Source organism: Petromyzon marinus, chromosome 68 (assembly GCF_048934315.1).
Source record: "Petromyzon marinus isolate PM22_M1 ecotype Great Lakes invasive population chromosome 68, UKy_Petmar_22M1.pri1.0, whole genome shotgun sequence".
Classification (NCBI taxonomy): Eukaryota; Metazoa; Chordata; class Hyperoartia; order Petromyzontiformes; family Petromyzontidae; genus Petromyzon; species Petromyzon marinus.
Window position 1 is genome coordinate 8,414,359 of NC_133734.1, and position 14,857 is coordinate 8,429,215.

Sequence of the window (14,857 nt, forward strand, 5' to 3'; positions counted from 1 at the left end):
TTTTTGGATGAAGCTGTAACTCGGAAACACATTGCTCATCAAAGAGACAAAGACCGGACACACGCAGACAGTCATACACGTACATACAAAGACACACATAAACATGCATACATACAGCCACACACACTGACGACGCAGACACATATACACTCGTACACATAGACACACACTCACGACACGCACGACAGGCACACGACAAACGCACAGACATACAGACTTGCGTAGATCTAGACAGACGCGCGCACACACACAGAAAATGATCAACCGGTATAGCCTCAACAGACTGTGTTGGGGGGCAAGTGCTGTTAGCGAGCAGCACCTAATGAAGGGCCGGCGCTGCACCTGAAGGGGCGGGTGGCCAGCACCACGAACGGCAATGTTTAAAACACCGAGCGCCATGCCGAGTCGGCAAGGCTCGGCGCCGGTTCGGATGGAAGCCACCGACCTCCGCCACGAGCCGCGGATTGAACTCGGGCGGCCGGGCTCACGGTCGAAGCGTCCCACAACCTCCGCGCCAGCCACACGCTGCTCGATCGGAGTCCAGCGCGATTTACCAACTTGCAGCCCCCGAACCATCGTCGTCGCCCGGGAGGCTCGCTCATCAATCATCGGGAAAGTTTGGCGTTGCAGTGCCTTAATTTGTTCGCGTTCCTGGGAACTAAGTGGCTAAGGGGGGGGGAGGGCGGGGGGCGGGGGGGGGAGAGGCCTGCCGCCCCAGCTCTTCGGTGCTTCAGCCACGCTCTGTAGAGAGAGAGACCCCCCCCCCTCCTGCCCTGTGATGGTACTTTGGCCTCTTCCCACGCTCAATTTGCGCTTTGAACGGAGGCGCCGCCGGTGGGCTCTTGAAGAGCGGTGTGCGTGGTATTTGGCGGATTGAGTTTTTTTTGGTGGGAAAAAAACCCCGGGGATGTGAAGAGACGCGATTTACTTGGGTTCCTCCGCTACCAGAGGTGTCTTGCCTGCTAACGTCTACCCCCCCAACCCCCCAACCCCCCAACCCCTCCAAATCGTTATATTTTGTCCTCTCCTCACATTTTGTACGTGTGTGTACGTTGAACATCTTTTGCACTGTACGTAGCCAACCGTGTGGGCTTGGGGGGGGAGGGGGGGGTGCAAACTATATGCACAAAAAGCAGTTCTACATAAACGAGTTTGTAAATCTTGATGACGACGATTTAAAAAAGCGTGCAGTTCCCCAATATCGGAAGGAAGAGCGTTTCAGACGGTGGCTATGGTTGGAACGCGGATGAGGTTTTTTTGTATTATCCGAACTTATTTTCTCGGTGGTGTTGAGCATCTGTAAAGGGGGAGCGGGGGGGGGTGGAGGAGAGAAGGGGGAGGTGGATGCGTAAAGCAAGCCCGGGTGTCGAGAGTGTAACCGGCACAGGGGCAGCACAAGGCTATTTTTGTTGGCGCATGTTTGTGTCCGTGTGCCTGTGTGTGTGTTATATGGCACAGTAGGTGGGCACAGCTGGGTGCATTTGCCAGTCATCCCAGTCAAGTCAACCCGTGGCACCTGCTGGGTCTGTCCCGTGACCAATCTCCTGCCAGCAGAGAGCCTTCGACACTTTAAAGTGCGCCTGGCCTGGCGTAGGCGCTGTGGATGATCGTCCACCGTCGCTTAGTAGCAACCGGCGGGTGTTGGTTACATATGGTTGCCTCGAGTTTCATGCCAAGTCGACTCGATGGACCCGCATGGGCGTTTTCACCGAAATTCAGTTCTCCCCAAAGCCACGCCGGCGACCAATAATCCTAAGGCAACGAACCAAGGGAGAGGTCGGTTGTTGTTGTTTTTGTCAACGCACGATAATCAACTCTTCTTTTTGCCACCGTCCATCTCTCGGTTGGTTGTGTGCGGCCTCCTGCGAGTGAATCTCATTCCCGTCGAACAGCGTTGGGCTTACAACGCTGGCAAAACTGTGGATCGTTTTTGTTTTTTTTGCCATTCGGTGTCGAGGTGGTCGGCAGCAGAGTTGGACTTTCGCCTCAGCCAGTGCTGGTGAACCACCCAGGTGTTTGGACCGGTTTCCACATTCATTGTCTCGTCAGCAGCAGTTAGGCTCTGAACCAATGCTGGCAAACTGCCCGATGTCTGTAGGTAGTAAGGAAAACCCCGCTGTGTTAGACATGGGTACTGGTTCGATGCAAAACTGTAATGCCGTAACGCCTCTTAGATTCCTTCCACCCACAACCTCATCTGGTGGGGGGGTTGGGAATTATCGATGCCTTGAAGGAGTAGAAGAAGGAAAGACTCGACCGGAGAAGCCTTATAGCGGAAGAGACACGCGGCGGAGGTAGCAGTTTTCTGCGCTTTGGGGGAGAGCAAGATTGTACCGAATTGACTTCACGGGGGTTGGGTGCGGTGAAGAACTCGGAGCCGAGATAGGTGACGTGTTTGTTGGGAGGAGGATCGGTGTAGCGAAGACCTCTGCCGAGAAGGGGAGAGTGGGGGGGGGGGGGAGCGTCTCTTGAGAAGTCGGTCTCGGGCTGCAACGAGGCTCGCAAAATACTCTCCCAGAAGAACTTTGGCGGACAAGGGGAGACTTGGGATGTGGGTGCGTCTCGTTTGGAGGAAGATTTGCGTGTGTGTTATGCATGCATGCATGGTGCTTGAGAAGAGTCTTGCGTAACTCGAAGCGGTGCCTCGTGTGTCGTAACCGTTACACACGGCCCTGCCGCACATCTAACCCGGGGAAGCGTGGGTGGGGGTGAGGGGGGAACGCCGCCAGTGGGCAGCTGTCCCTGTGCGGGCAACAACGAGGTGTTAACCCAGCACCGGTTGCTAGTAGTCGGGAAAGGGCGCGGTGATGTTGCTGCTGCTGCTGCTGCGTTAAGCCGATCGAGTCATTTGCGAGTAACGACTGGATTCGTAGTGGGGTCCGATGGTCGCGGAGTTTCAAAGTCCCAATTTTTTGCTACTATGAGAACCCTTCACCGCCCCAGCGACAGAGCCAGTCGCATCAAGCTGTCGCGCACCGTGGGCAAATGTGCGAATTGATTTCGGCATTTTTTTTAAATCAGCAAAAAGCCAGAGCTAGGGGAGGGAGCAGTGTCAAAGAGCCCCGAGCAACTCTCGACAACGTTGTACGGGCGAAGTATCCGCTGGCGATTACAGCCGGCGTCCACGGGGCGTTTAACAAAAGCTCGGTCCTCCCGCTGAAGCAACCAAAGCAGTCTGGGCGCGTTATTTGCCGACGAAGCTACAGCGTTGACATTTTTTGTGTTGGCTCTGGTGTCACTGGCTGACGTTGGGAGGGTTACAGTTTATATATGAACCAATATGTATATTGGAGTACGCCACGCGACGATCATCCGACCCAAAATAAAGGAATTATAAATCGCGCGAGTATTGGTCGCGAAAGCGATCTGCGCACATATATACACACACACACACAAATTTAATTCGCGGGTCGTTTTATTTTTTTGTTTGTTATCAAATTTTGACCATTCTGTTCCACCTTTGCCCCGAGTTGTGCAGCAGCGATGCTGGTTCAAGAGCTAAGATGCCCAAATGGTGTTGAGGTCTGCTAGGCCACGACGAGAGGGCTTGAGCAGAGCAAGAGAGAGTTCGCTTGTGTAGTTTTGCTGTTTCTTCCTCGGTTGAAGGAGCCACGGACTACAGAGTATTTTAGTTTTTTTTATGATACTGCTGCCCATTGTTTGGGGTTGCATGGCCACTTGCGATGGCCATACAACCGCGGCCTACTTTTACCCCCTCGTTATGAGGGGCATGGTTTTGAACGCACTTCAGTGGGGAGGGTGGGGGGGGGGAACTACTTCCCTATTTCGTTTGAACGGCCAACAAATGCACGTAACCTTGCGCGGGTTTATGCGCACACCCCCTCCCCCCCCCGAATACTTAGGACCTCTGCGAAAATGGCCCCACACGGAGAGTCCCCGCGGGTCCTAACGAAGGCACCTTAAACTGTGGAGACAGAACGCGACGATGCATGGAATTCCCCCACCGCCCGCCGTCACCCCATCGTGAATTGTGGCTTAGCGGTTTTAATTGGAACCTATTTTTTGTTTTTGTTTTACTTGTCTAGAAGACAAAACCAAAATCCAGACGGGGAGTTGGGGGGGGGGGCCCCCCCCCCCCCCAGATGTCATTGCGACGACGGAGGTTGCGAGCGGGGGGGAGGGGTCGGTGCTGAGGGGGGTTATTTAGTTTTGTCCGGAGCTCGATTAATAATAAACAATCGGGTTTAACCGGCCGGCTGCTTTCAGAGGCATCGAAAGGGGGGGGGCGGGGGCGGGGGTGGGATGCCGCCGTGTTGGAAAATGTATCGCGATTGGTGCTTGGCTGCTGTGGAGACTTGGTGGGCGGGGTTGTGTGAGAGAGAGAGAGGGGCGTGGTGTTCGCGACGTCACAAATGTACATGTAAAGATTTAAAAGAGAATATACGACGACTCGCCGAGACCAACGGACGGTTTTTATGCATTTCGAAGTTGCCGTCGCCTCCGGTGACGTCGCCGGTGACGTCACGGTTGGAGGGCGTGGGGTGACGTGTGACGTGTGTGTGTGTGACACGTGTGTGTGTGTGTGACACGTGTGTGTGTGTGTGACACGTGTGTGTGTGTGTGACACGTGTGTGTGTGTGAGTTTTGTGCGAGTGATTGTGCGCGCGCGCTTGTCTGGCGCGTCACGTTTCCACGCAGCCGTTTTTATTTTCGCGAACTCCTCTTTTGTAATTGCTTCTCGTTTTTTTTTCTTGCATAAATTTTTGTTTTTCGTTCGTGCCACCCCGCCACCCGCCACCCGGATCGTTTTCATTTTTAAACGCACCTTCCTTCCCCCCCCCCCCCACCACCCCCGTGGTTCACGGGGGCATCGGGTCAGGCGAGCAATGATTCACGTGCGCCCAAGGAAGGGTTGTTGGGTTGTGACCGGTTCGTCCTCGGCCACGTCGCAATTTACGTTTCGCGTTGTGCTGCGCTTGTTGCTAAGAGGTTCGCGGCTGCCCACCCCACCCCCCCCCGCCCCCGGTCACTGCCGTATGGACGGTGGATAAACCCCTATTGCAGTCTGTTCTCCTATAACATGGCCGGTAGTCCGTCGTTGCGTTCCTGAGCAAACGCAGCCGTTGTGGAAAAGAATGCATCGTCATAAAGAAAGTACAGCACCAAGGGTATAAAGCGCAATTTGCGAGGCGATGCGTGACACGGGGGCCTGAACGAAGGCTGAGACGCACGCGGGTAGTGTAGCATCGAGAAGCATCCAGCAGCATCCAGCAGCATCCCCCCCCGATGCCTTTGCGCGCGGCGATGATGATACATGAATGTGTCGTGGGACCCGCCATCACCCCGACACAGCCAAATTCGTAAGGTCTGTCACGTAAACGGAGCGCGCGTCGGGGAGCAAATCCCCAACATTTTCGATCCGAGTACGACGTTTCGCCGGTGATTACAACCAGCATCATCGGGCGACGGCCAGATGAAGCTTATTAATCGGTTGTGTCGGGTGGCGGCGGGTTTAACGACACATTGATACATTAAAGCGATCTAACCCAAACAAACCCGCATTATGGATGATGATATTGGTCGTGAAAGCCTACAGCTAGGCGTTAAACTCCCCGATTTGTTCATCGCGTTACACATCCAATTCGCGTTACGGAAACCCACGTATAGTAATAGGTTTTACCCTTTTAACTGGCACAAAAAACTGACACCTTTATTCAAGGCATGTTTGCAATAACCACAACACAAGCAGTCAAAATGCAAACAAAAAAGACAACTCTGATAATGATATGCACTGTCCTTGAATTTGATTGGTCCACACCCGAGACAGCTTTTCTTAGAGCCTAGTCTCCATTGGGGCCTTCTGGTCCAACACCAATGTTGTGGTTATTGCAAACATGATGCCTTGAATAAAGGTGTCAGTTTTTTGTGCCAGTTAAAAGGGTAAAACCTATTCCTATATCTTCTTACTGGCAAAGGAGGTCTCATAATGGAAACCCACGTGTTTATAGGAGAACAGACCGTAACTACGGCGGCGGCGGCAGCTGCTTAGCTCACAACGGACGTTAAAAGATCTTCACCGACGTCGCGCTGTTTGTTGGGGGGGGGAGGGCGTCGCGGTCAAAAGTTGCACGCACCGCAAATGTAACGAATCCGCGACTTGATTTACGAACGTAGCGCTTGGCGTAAAAGAACCCTCGTGCAACAAAAAAAAAAGTGGCGGGACCCTCCTGGGTCGAGAGCCCCGCGGTGAGACTTTGTACGTACGTTACATTTTCTGTCACGCCCTACGTAGCCAACCGTGCTAATCTGCGGGTCCTCTGTGCGTACGTTGAACTTTTCTGTCACGCCCGACGTAGCCAACCGTGCTAATCTGTGGGTCTTTTATGGGTCCGGGTGTCTGTGGGTCTCCGTGTGCGTACGCAATTTGATCTTCTTTCTCGCCGCATGTAGCCAAACCGTGTTAATCGGAGGTGCGGTGCACTCCCGATAGCCAGGCCAACGGGTGCACGCGCGACCCGTCCCGACGACTTTCTGTAGCTAACGTGGGGAGAGAGAAAAACGCGGTTCAATCGAGCGGTTCGCTAAAAATATATTAAACTACAGAATAAAACCTTGTGGATTGCGAGTGACTTGGCCTGCGAGTGTTTTGCAGGAACGAGCAAAATTTGTAAATGAATATTAATTTGATAAACGAGCGAGGGTCTTGGCAATACGAGCAGTAGCACGTGTACACGCTTTGTCCTGCCGAGCGTCACGTGATCACACAACTGATGTACGAGTGCTTTGATGTAACGAGTTTCTTTGGATTACAAACACGTTTCCGGAGCGAATTATAGCTCGCAATCCAAGGTTTTATCTTACTCTTGCTGTGGATCTCAGGGCAATTGTCTATCATAAGCACACAGCAATGGTGATTTCGGCTGATGGCAAACAAAAGAACAAGTTCCCCCCCCCCCAACAAAGAATGCGCACGTTTACAGCACACTTCTATCAGTCGGTGGCACTGGTGCTTCGCTCGTGTGGTTATCATCGTCACGATCCATGTGGGCAGATAGCCCCGTAGCGTAGTAGGTGTCCGCTGCACAATTTCGTCATTTGTTGTTTCCACTTTCCTTTCTCCGTCTTGTCGTGCCAACATTGCTCGAGTCGCGGCCGCGTCATTCTGGCACCAGCCCCTCACGGTGATGTCCTCATCAAGCCGTAGTCTTAAGCCCTCCCCTCCCGGTTCCTTACATTATTTCCGAACGACAAGAACAGCAATGTTTGAATTTTCCCACGGGGGACACTTTTCTTTTGCCGGTATCAAGGACGGTGAAAAATGCGAATCGGTTTTACCCGTTCCAAAAACCTATTTACGTATATATTCGTTTTAATCTTGTCGTTGGGTCCATAGGCTGCTTCTGTGGGGCGCAGTGGACCAATCGCAAACACAACACCACCTGCGGCTGTGACGAGGAGTCGGGCCTGAGGTCGATTCGGCTGCCCAGCAGCTTTTGTAGGGCCCGGTGCGTGCGCATGCGGAGCATCGAGTGTAGATCCCCCCCCCCCCCCTTGTGAAGAGTTTGCAACGATGCACAGATTCTAATCGTCATGATTTCGCTTGTTTAACCAGGAGAGTCGGAAAGTCCCGTGGAGTTGTTTTCAGGAGGTTTCTTGCTAAGCTTTGGGTATAGTGTAGGGGGCGCCGCGTTGTGGCATGGTGGCTAGGAGATGTTAACTACCTCGCCCGGTATACAGCAGGTCGTGGGTTCGATCCCAACCCTGACGACGCCTGCTGCTGTATATTTGGAGTCTGCGTCTCTCTCTCTCTCCACATGTAGAATGAACGTCTCTCTATGCATTAGGAGTATATGTCTGCCGCTATACATTTCCGGGCGGTGATGATGATGCTGACGATGAGGCCGCTTCATTGAGCTATCATTTGTGATGGCCGGGTTCGCTTCTGAACAAGAGATACACAGCTCAGTTGGGGCCTTGCAGCTGGTAAAATAAAAAATAGTTTAATCGTAAAGGAAAAAAAACACATGTTGAACTATTTTATTGAAATTTTTATGTTACCAGGTGAGGCCCTCCTATACAATAGATAGTTTTCATAAGCAGCGGCGGAGCCAGGATTTTAACTTTGGGGGGGGGGGGGGGCTGACTTCAATATTCTGAGATATCTCAGTGTTTATGTTTTCCAACGGGCGCCACAAATGTATAAAGCAAATTTCATTGGATTTGAACGCGGAGTTTATTAATAGGTCGGAGCCGCTGATGCGGCTGATAAGTTCGACAAGTTCGAAAGGCTGCCGCTCAAGCAGCCTGCAGGGCAGCACAAGGTGGCAAGCCTGCAGGGCAGCACACGAGGTGGCAGCCTGCAGGGCAGCCTGTAGGGCAGCACACAAGGTGGCAGCCTGCAGGGCAGCACACAAGGTGGCAGCCAGCATTGTGCAGCAGCAGGATATCCGGTTATCCCAATTACCGACTTTCCCAAAATTTCAGGGGGGGCTGAGCGCCCCCCCCCCCCAGCCCCCCCTGTGGCTCCGCCCCTGTTCAGAAGCCAACCTGGCTATCACTCACGAATGGTAGCAGCTGAACGAAGCGCCTTGTGTCATCATCACGTGGACATTTGTAAGCAGCAGACAAATACTCTGAAATGCATAGAGACGTTGATTCTGAATGTGTTGAGTGGCCGGGCAACGAAAAGAAAAATGCATCTCTTACACCCACATAGGTCTCTTACCCCCACCCCCCCCCTTCCTCCCCCACACACACACACGCACGCCCTTGCTGCAAATCCGGACCGATGTTCTCCCGAAACGAGGCCCAACGAGACGAGAAAGGAGGAGGAGTGGAGGGGGGGGGGGTGGCGGGACAACCGCGGTGGCGTTGTTACAATCGGATGAGCCGATGGGTTTCCTTACATCGCCATTATTAATCTCGCACTAAACGGATATTGCCGCGGCCCGCCCCCCTGAGGTGCGAATGTCAAGAGTCGCAGAGCAGTGGTTCTCGAAAAAAAGCGTGGTTGGTCTCCTGGGGACCGCACTCGTTTCTTTGAAAAACGGAAAAAACTCATTTTCTTTAAAACTGCTTCTCGTCGTTTGTAGTTTGTCCTTCCTCCGATTGGTGCCGTTGGCTACGTACGGTGGTGCGAAAGAAGTTCAACGTACACAACAACAACAACCGCCATTCGCCACTAAGTGGCGGTGACGTCACCACGACGCTTGTGCCAGGCTATGTGCACCCTGAGGCCACCCTGGCCTCAACGTACACGCACACACACACACACGCGCACACAGAACCACAGAGACCCCCACAGATGAGACCCGCAGATTAGTACGGTGCGGAAGAAGTTCACGCACATACGGGGGACCACCAGTGGTCTGCCACGCTCCTCGAGGTGGGCCCACACAGCTGGTTGTACCTGTGTGTGTTGAACTTCTTTCACACCGTACATAGCCCAGCTGTGCTAATCGGAGAGGTGTCGGGCCGCCGATGCAAACGCAGGTTGATCCGGGAGTAATGACGATGTTACACCTTTTCCATTTAAAGCTTTCGTGACTGCAGGGATTCATATTCTTGGTTCCTTCGGTAAAGTCACCAGCACGTGGAAGGGAAACAATAAACTAATAAAAAAATGTAAAACAATAAAATGTTTATTTGATTTGTTTCCCTTCTACGCGACTTCACCGAAAGAACCAAGACTATTACACCTTTTTGTTTCGGACGTAGCTTTATATTTTGCTTAATGGTGTCTAATAAAAACAAAAATATATAGAAAGTTATGGAAACTATACCCGGATTAAGTATGAAAAATAAGAATATATATATTTTTTTTACTCTTGCTGGCTGGGTGATCTGTGGAAACGTTTGGGCATTTCCGTGGCGAAATGTTGACTGTCTCGCCTGGCGCGTGGGAGGGCGCGCAGGGTTCGATCCCCGACCCTGACGATGCCCGCCGTGTATTTTGGGAGTTCGCGGCGTCTCTCTCGCCCCCCGTGGATGTTTCTCTGGGTCCTCCAATTCGTTCCCACCACGTAAGGGACTCGACGTGACCGAAGCGTTTGGACGCTGCTACGAATGTCCACGCTACGACTACGACGACGAGCCACCACTTCGTTGTCGATGGCCAGGTCGCCTGTCTCTGCAAAAAAGAGCCACGCAGCTCGGCGTGAGCCCTTACCTGGTATATAAAAATATAACGAAAAAAAATATATATATACAGTTTGCATTGGCCGGAGCGGTCCGTGGACCAGACAAAGTTTGAGAACCACTTGCTGTCTAGAATAATCGGAGCGAACACGAACGATAACCGTGGCTGTGGCGGACATCGAGAGGCGGCGACCAGGACTGCTACAACAAGAACCACGATTACCACAGCAACAACCACAGCAGCGACCACAACGAACACAGCAATGACCACAACGACGACCACAACGAACACAACGACGACCACACATAGACCACCACTCTGAACTATACAAAGAAACGATTGTTGAGTCTCACGTAGTCAGGAGTCTTCGGGGGGGGGGAAAAAAGAAAAATTGATAACCCCACATTGTGAACAATATCACAGCCACGCTAAGCTTCTTGTACAACAATACACGTTCTGCTGATTATAACGACTATTATTCTCTTGTGTTATGACAGTATTTGCTTTTTTATGATTATCAGTATTGGCTTTTATTATTGTTGGTATTGTCTTCCCCCCCCCCCAAAAGGAAGGCCGGGGGGACGGATGGACTTGGCTGGTTTCGCCAATTAATTTAAATTAATTAACCCGCTCAAATCCACCACGCGCGTTATTAAAATGAAAAAAAGGACCAACAATCGCTTCTGCGCAAGCCCCGTTCGCGCGAGTTTCCGTGCGAAGGTGAACCATGAATAAACCTCGAGTCGTGGATCCGATGGTACAGCCAACGACGACTCTTGACCTAATGCCACGTTTACCAAACCAAGTGCCCCTTTGTGGTGTATTCGTCACAGGCAGCTTTTTTTTTGTTTTGGCCAAAAGTGTTTTCATTTGGGTGGTTGTCTCTATTCGTGAGGCCCTGTGGCTCGGCACAAAACAAAAATTGAGATTTTTTTGTTTTGTTTACACCATCGAGCGAAAATCCCATCTTTCTGCATGACAAATACAACTTTTTTTTGTTTGTTTGCGTGTGTGTGGGGTCGTTATCGAGTTTATTCCAGCGAAGCATCTTGAGTGTTGGGATTGTAAGCTGAATCGTTCCGTGCCTGACTGAACTGCCTGACACGAGACGGAGAGAGCGCAAGAGAGAGAGTCGTAACATACAGCCGGATTCACAGCCGAGGCAATCAAATCGGATGCCTCCCCGCCCAACTGCGTTGTCCACATCCGAGCCGAGTCGATGCGCAAAACAATGAAAGTTGCTTGCGAACACCGCCGGTCGGGAAGGTTAACGCGCGTGAGCTCCTATGCTTGGTCAAGGGGTGGGAACTGCACGATGCTTTTCAGTGTCGAGGCTGGTGACTCCCTGCCGTAACTAAACTATGCGACTCAAACTATATATATATATTTTTTACCGCAAGTGTGAGGCGCACAGAGCCATGTAGATTTTTTTTATCAGAAGCGACCTGGCTATCAAATGGATAACTCAACGGAGTTAGTGGCTTATCATCATGTGTGAATGTACAGTGGCCTACTCTTTGGTTCTTTCGGAAAAGTCACGTAGGTAGAAATAAAGTAAAACAACGCTTGTGCTGCGATCGAAACGTCGTGAATTGTTTTATTTTATTGCTACCTACGTTACTTTACCGACAGAGTGTGGATTCCTGCAGTCACGAAAGCTTCAAATCTAGGTGGTATAGCAGCAGCCAAATACTCTGCATATTTCTAAATGTGGAGGGACCCGGATTAAAACCCACGCAGTGACCACCACAGAGAGAGAGAAAGATGGACACAGACTCCAAATATACAGCATCTTCAGGGACACGTGGTCGAACCCACGACCTCCTGCATTGCCAGTCGAGGGAGATAACATCTCGCAGGGTCTGGCGTTGAATCCACGACCTTCATACCAGGCGAGGTAGTTAACGTCTCTGTGTGAGCAAAAAGCGGGTTTGCGTGACTTGTTCACAAACTCTGTTCACAGAGACGTCCGCACGCTGACAAGTTGAGCTTGTTCGACCGTCGCTTACGTAGGTGCGGTACCCGTGATCACGGTGGCTAGGCGATGTTAACTACCTCGCCCCACCTGGTTGTGCAGGAGGGCGTGGGTTCGATCCCGACGCCGACGACTCGTGTTGTGCATTTGGATTTTTCTGCGTCCTCCGGAATGTTTTTCCTCCACGTTTAAAATCGACACGCGTTTTAGAGTATTCGGTTGCTGCTATCATTTTCCACTTGATGGTATCAGCCACTTCGTTGAGCTGCTATAATATGTGATAGCCAGGTTGCTTCTGAAAAAAAAAACAGCTACACAGTAGCTCAGTGCAGCCTTACACCTGGTAAAATAAAACATAGTTTATCGTTTAGCTCTTTGGTTCTTTCGGTAAAGTCACGTAGAAAGAAGACAAATTAAATAATAGAGTACGACGTTTCGATTGCAACGCAAGCAACCGTCGTCGGGGAGAACTAAATTTGAGAGAGAGACAAAACACAGATACGGAGACAGAGAGACACAGAAGCGGAGAGAGACGCACAACATAGACACATGATTACTCGCTTAACGTCTCAACATAGACACATGATTACTCGCTTAACGTCTCTGTGTGTCTATGTTGTGTGTGTCTCTCTCTCTGTGTTGCATCTCTCTCTGCTTGTGTGTCTATCTGTGTGGTGTCTCCGTGTCTGCGTTTTGTCTCTCTCAAATTTAGTTCGACGTGATGACTGCTTGTGTTGCAATCGAAACGTCGTGTTAAATTATTACATTTATTTTCTTTCTACGTGACTTTACCGAAAGAACCAAAGAGTAATTCCTGCAGTCACGAAAGCTTCAAATCGAGTTTAGATTGATCGCTCAGGGGATGTGGACCCAGCTTGTATACAACGAGATATGAGCGCATGGTTGGCTACGGTACGAAAGAAGCTCAACATACATGCACAGAGATCCATAGAGACACCCATAGAGGCCCACAGAGACCCACAGAGATCCAGAGAGATGAGTCATAGACCCACAGCGACCTACAAACACCCATTGAGACCCACAGTTTAGCATGGTTGGCTACGTTATGGTGCGAAAGAAGTTCAGTTTACGTACACAGACCCCACAGATTAGCACGGTTGGCTACGTACGGTGCGAAAAAGGTTCAACGTACATACTGGTACATACATTGGTCCAGGGCAAATGGGTTACCGTGATAACGCATCGTGGCAGGAGGTTCACCCGTGTGTGTGCGGTGCGAAAGAAGTTCAACGTACGTGACGTAACTGCGTAGTACGCGTTTTCCTCCCACTCAATTCATTCACCCACCCCACCCCACCATGTCTGCCACCCATCATCCCCCTTCCGCCCGCTTTGCTTTCTTTCAATGACGTCGTTAAGGTGGCTCGTCGACTTGGCACGCGATGGCTTCCCTGGGGCACATGGGGGTTCGGCGCCTTAGGATTTGGAGAGAGAAAGCGAGAGAGCGAGAACGAGAGAGATGCAGACCACACATTCCTAGCAGCAGCAGCAGCAGCATCCCCCACAGTCCGTGGACATGAACTTGAATTTAAATATGCGCTCAACGTTTAACACAAAGTTTCAAAATAAAAAAAACGTATTGTTATTATTACCGATGTCGTCTCCCCCTTCCATGGTGCTGGTCGTGGCGGCGGCGGCGGCGGTGGTGGTGATTTTGATGATATTATGGTGAGTTGGTGGTGTGTGGTGTGGCTCTGGTGGATGTGAGCAGTGCCGTGGAAGGAAGGGAAATTTAATGGCGCTTGTAGCCACCATAGCGGCCAAATGGGGCTCTAGAAGGGTGCGAGGGGGTGGAAACCCCTCCACCTAAACTTAACTAAGCTTGTGGCGGAGGCCCCGGGGGGGACAGGCATCTATAACGTCTCCTGGCCAACTTATCGAAGAAGCAGCAAAAAGCCACTGCGGATGGCCACGTGGAATGTTAGAACGCTCACTGCGGAGGAGAGGCTGCTTACTCCTCTGTCGGGAGCTGGACTGGTACCGCCTGGATCTCTGTGGTATTCGGGAGGTCCAGTGGACCGGCTCTGGCTCCTGCCATCGTGAGGGGTGGACAGTCCTCTATTCGGGGCAGCAGACTGTCAAACAACAGAGAGTGGCTCTTCTGAATGAAATAATGAAAGGGGCGTGGGAGCGTGGTGGTGAGGGGTTGTGGGAAGCTGTAAGCCCCAGGCTACTGTAGGCTCACCTCTACAACAACCAGAGGCGAGCAGTGGTGGTTGCTTCCGCCCCCACTGAAGATGAACATCATGCAGGCAAGGCCGTTGAATCAGATGCCTTTTATGACCTACTGTGACAGGTGCGAGCTAAAGTGGCCCACCGGGATATCCGGTTGGGTGACTTTAATTCCCGAGTGGGTCATGATGCTGGCAGGAGGCTGCTAGACGTATTTGCAGCCCATAGGCTTGTAATTACCAACACGCAGTTCTGGCATCGGCACATCCACACAAAAGCATGGATGCACGCCAGGTCCAAGCAAGAACATCTGCTGAACTACATCGTGACAGAACAGCAGATGCGGGCCCATGTTTTTGACACCAGGACCTTACGTGGAGCTGATCTGCCCACTGACCATGGGCTTGTCATCTCTAAGATACAATCTTGGACCCCCTGATGAAAGTTGCAAATGAGAATTTCAGCATTGCTTGCAGCTTGGGTTGACATCGCCCCCCCCCCTCCTCCTGATGCTGAGGGGAAATGGATGAGATTTAGGACTGGCTCATGCAGCTGCAATGGCTGTTTTGGGTGCATGGTCCAAACCTTCC

The 14,857-nt window shown here is 51.5% G+C and overlaps 1 long non-coding RNA gene across 1 annotated transcript; it reads left to right on the forward strand.

Moving 5' to 3' along the window:
* Window positions 1–8,202: 8,202 nt before the first annotated feature.
* LOC142906650 (uncharacterized) lies at window positions 8,203–13,686 on the forward strand. Its single transcript, XR_012930430.1, has 2 exons — window positions 8,203–8,310; window positions 8,350–13,686. It is a non-coding gene; the product is annotated as an uncharacterized LOC142906650 (long non-coding RNA).
* Window positions 13,687–14,857: the final 1,171 nt, after the last annotated feature.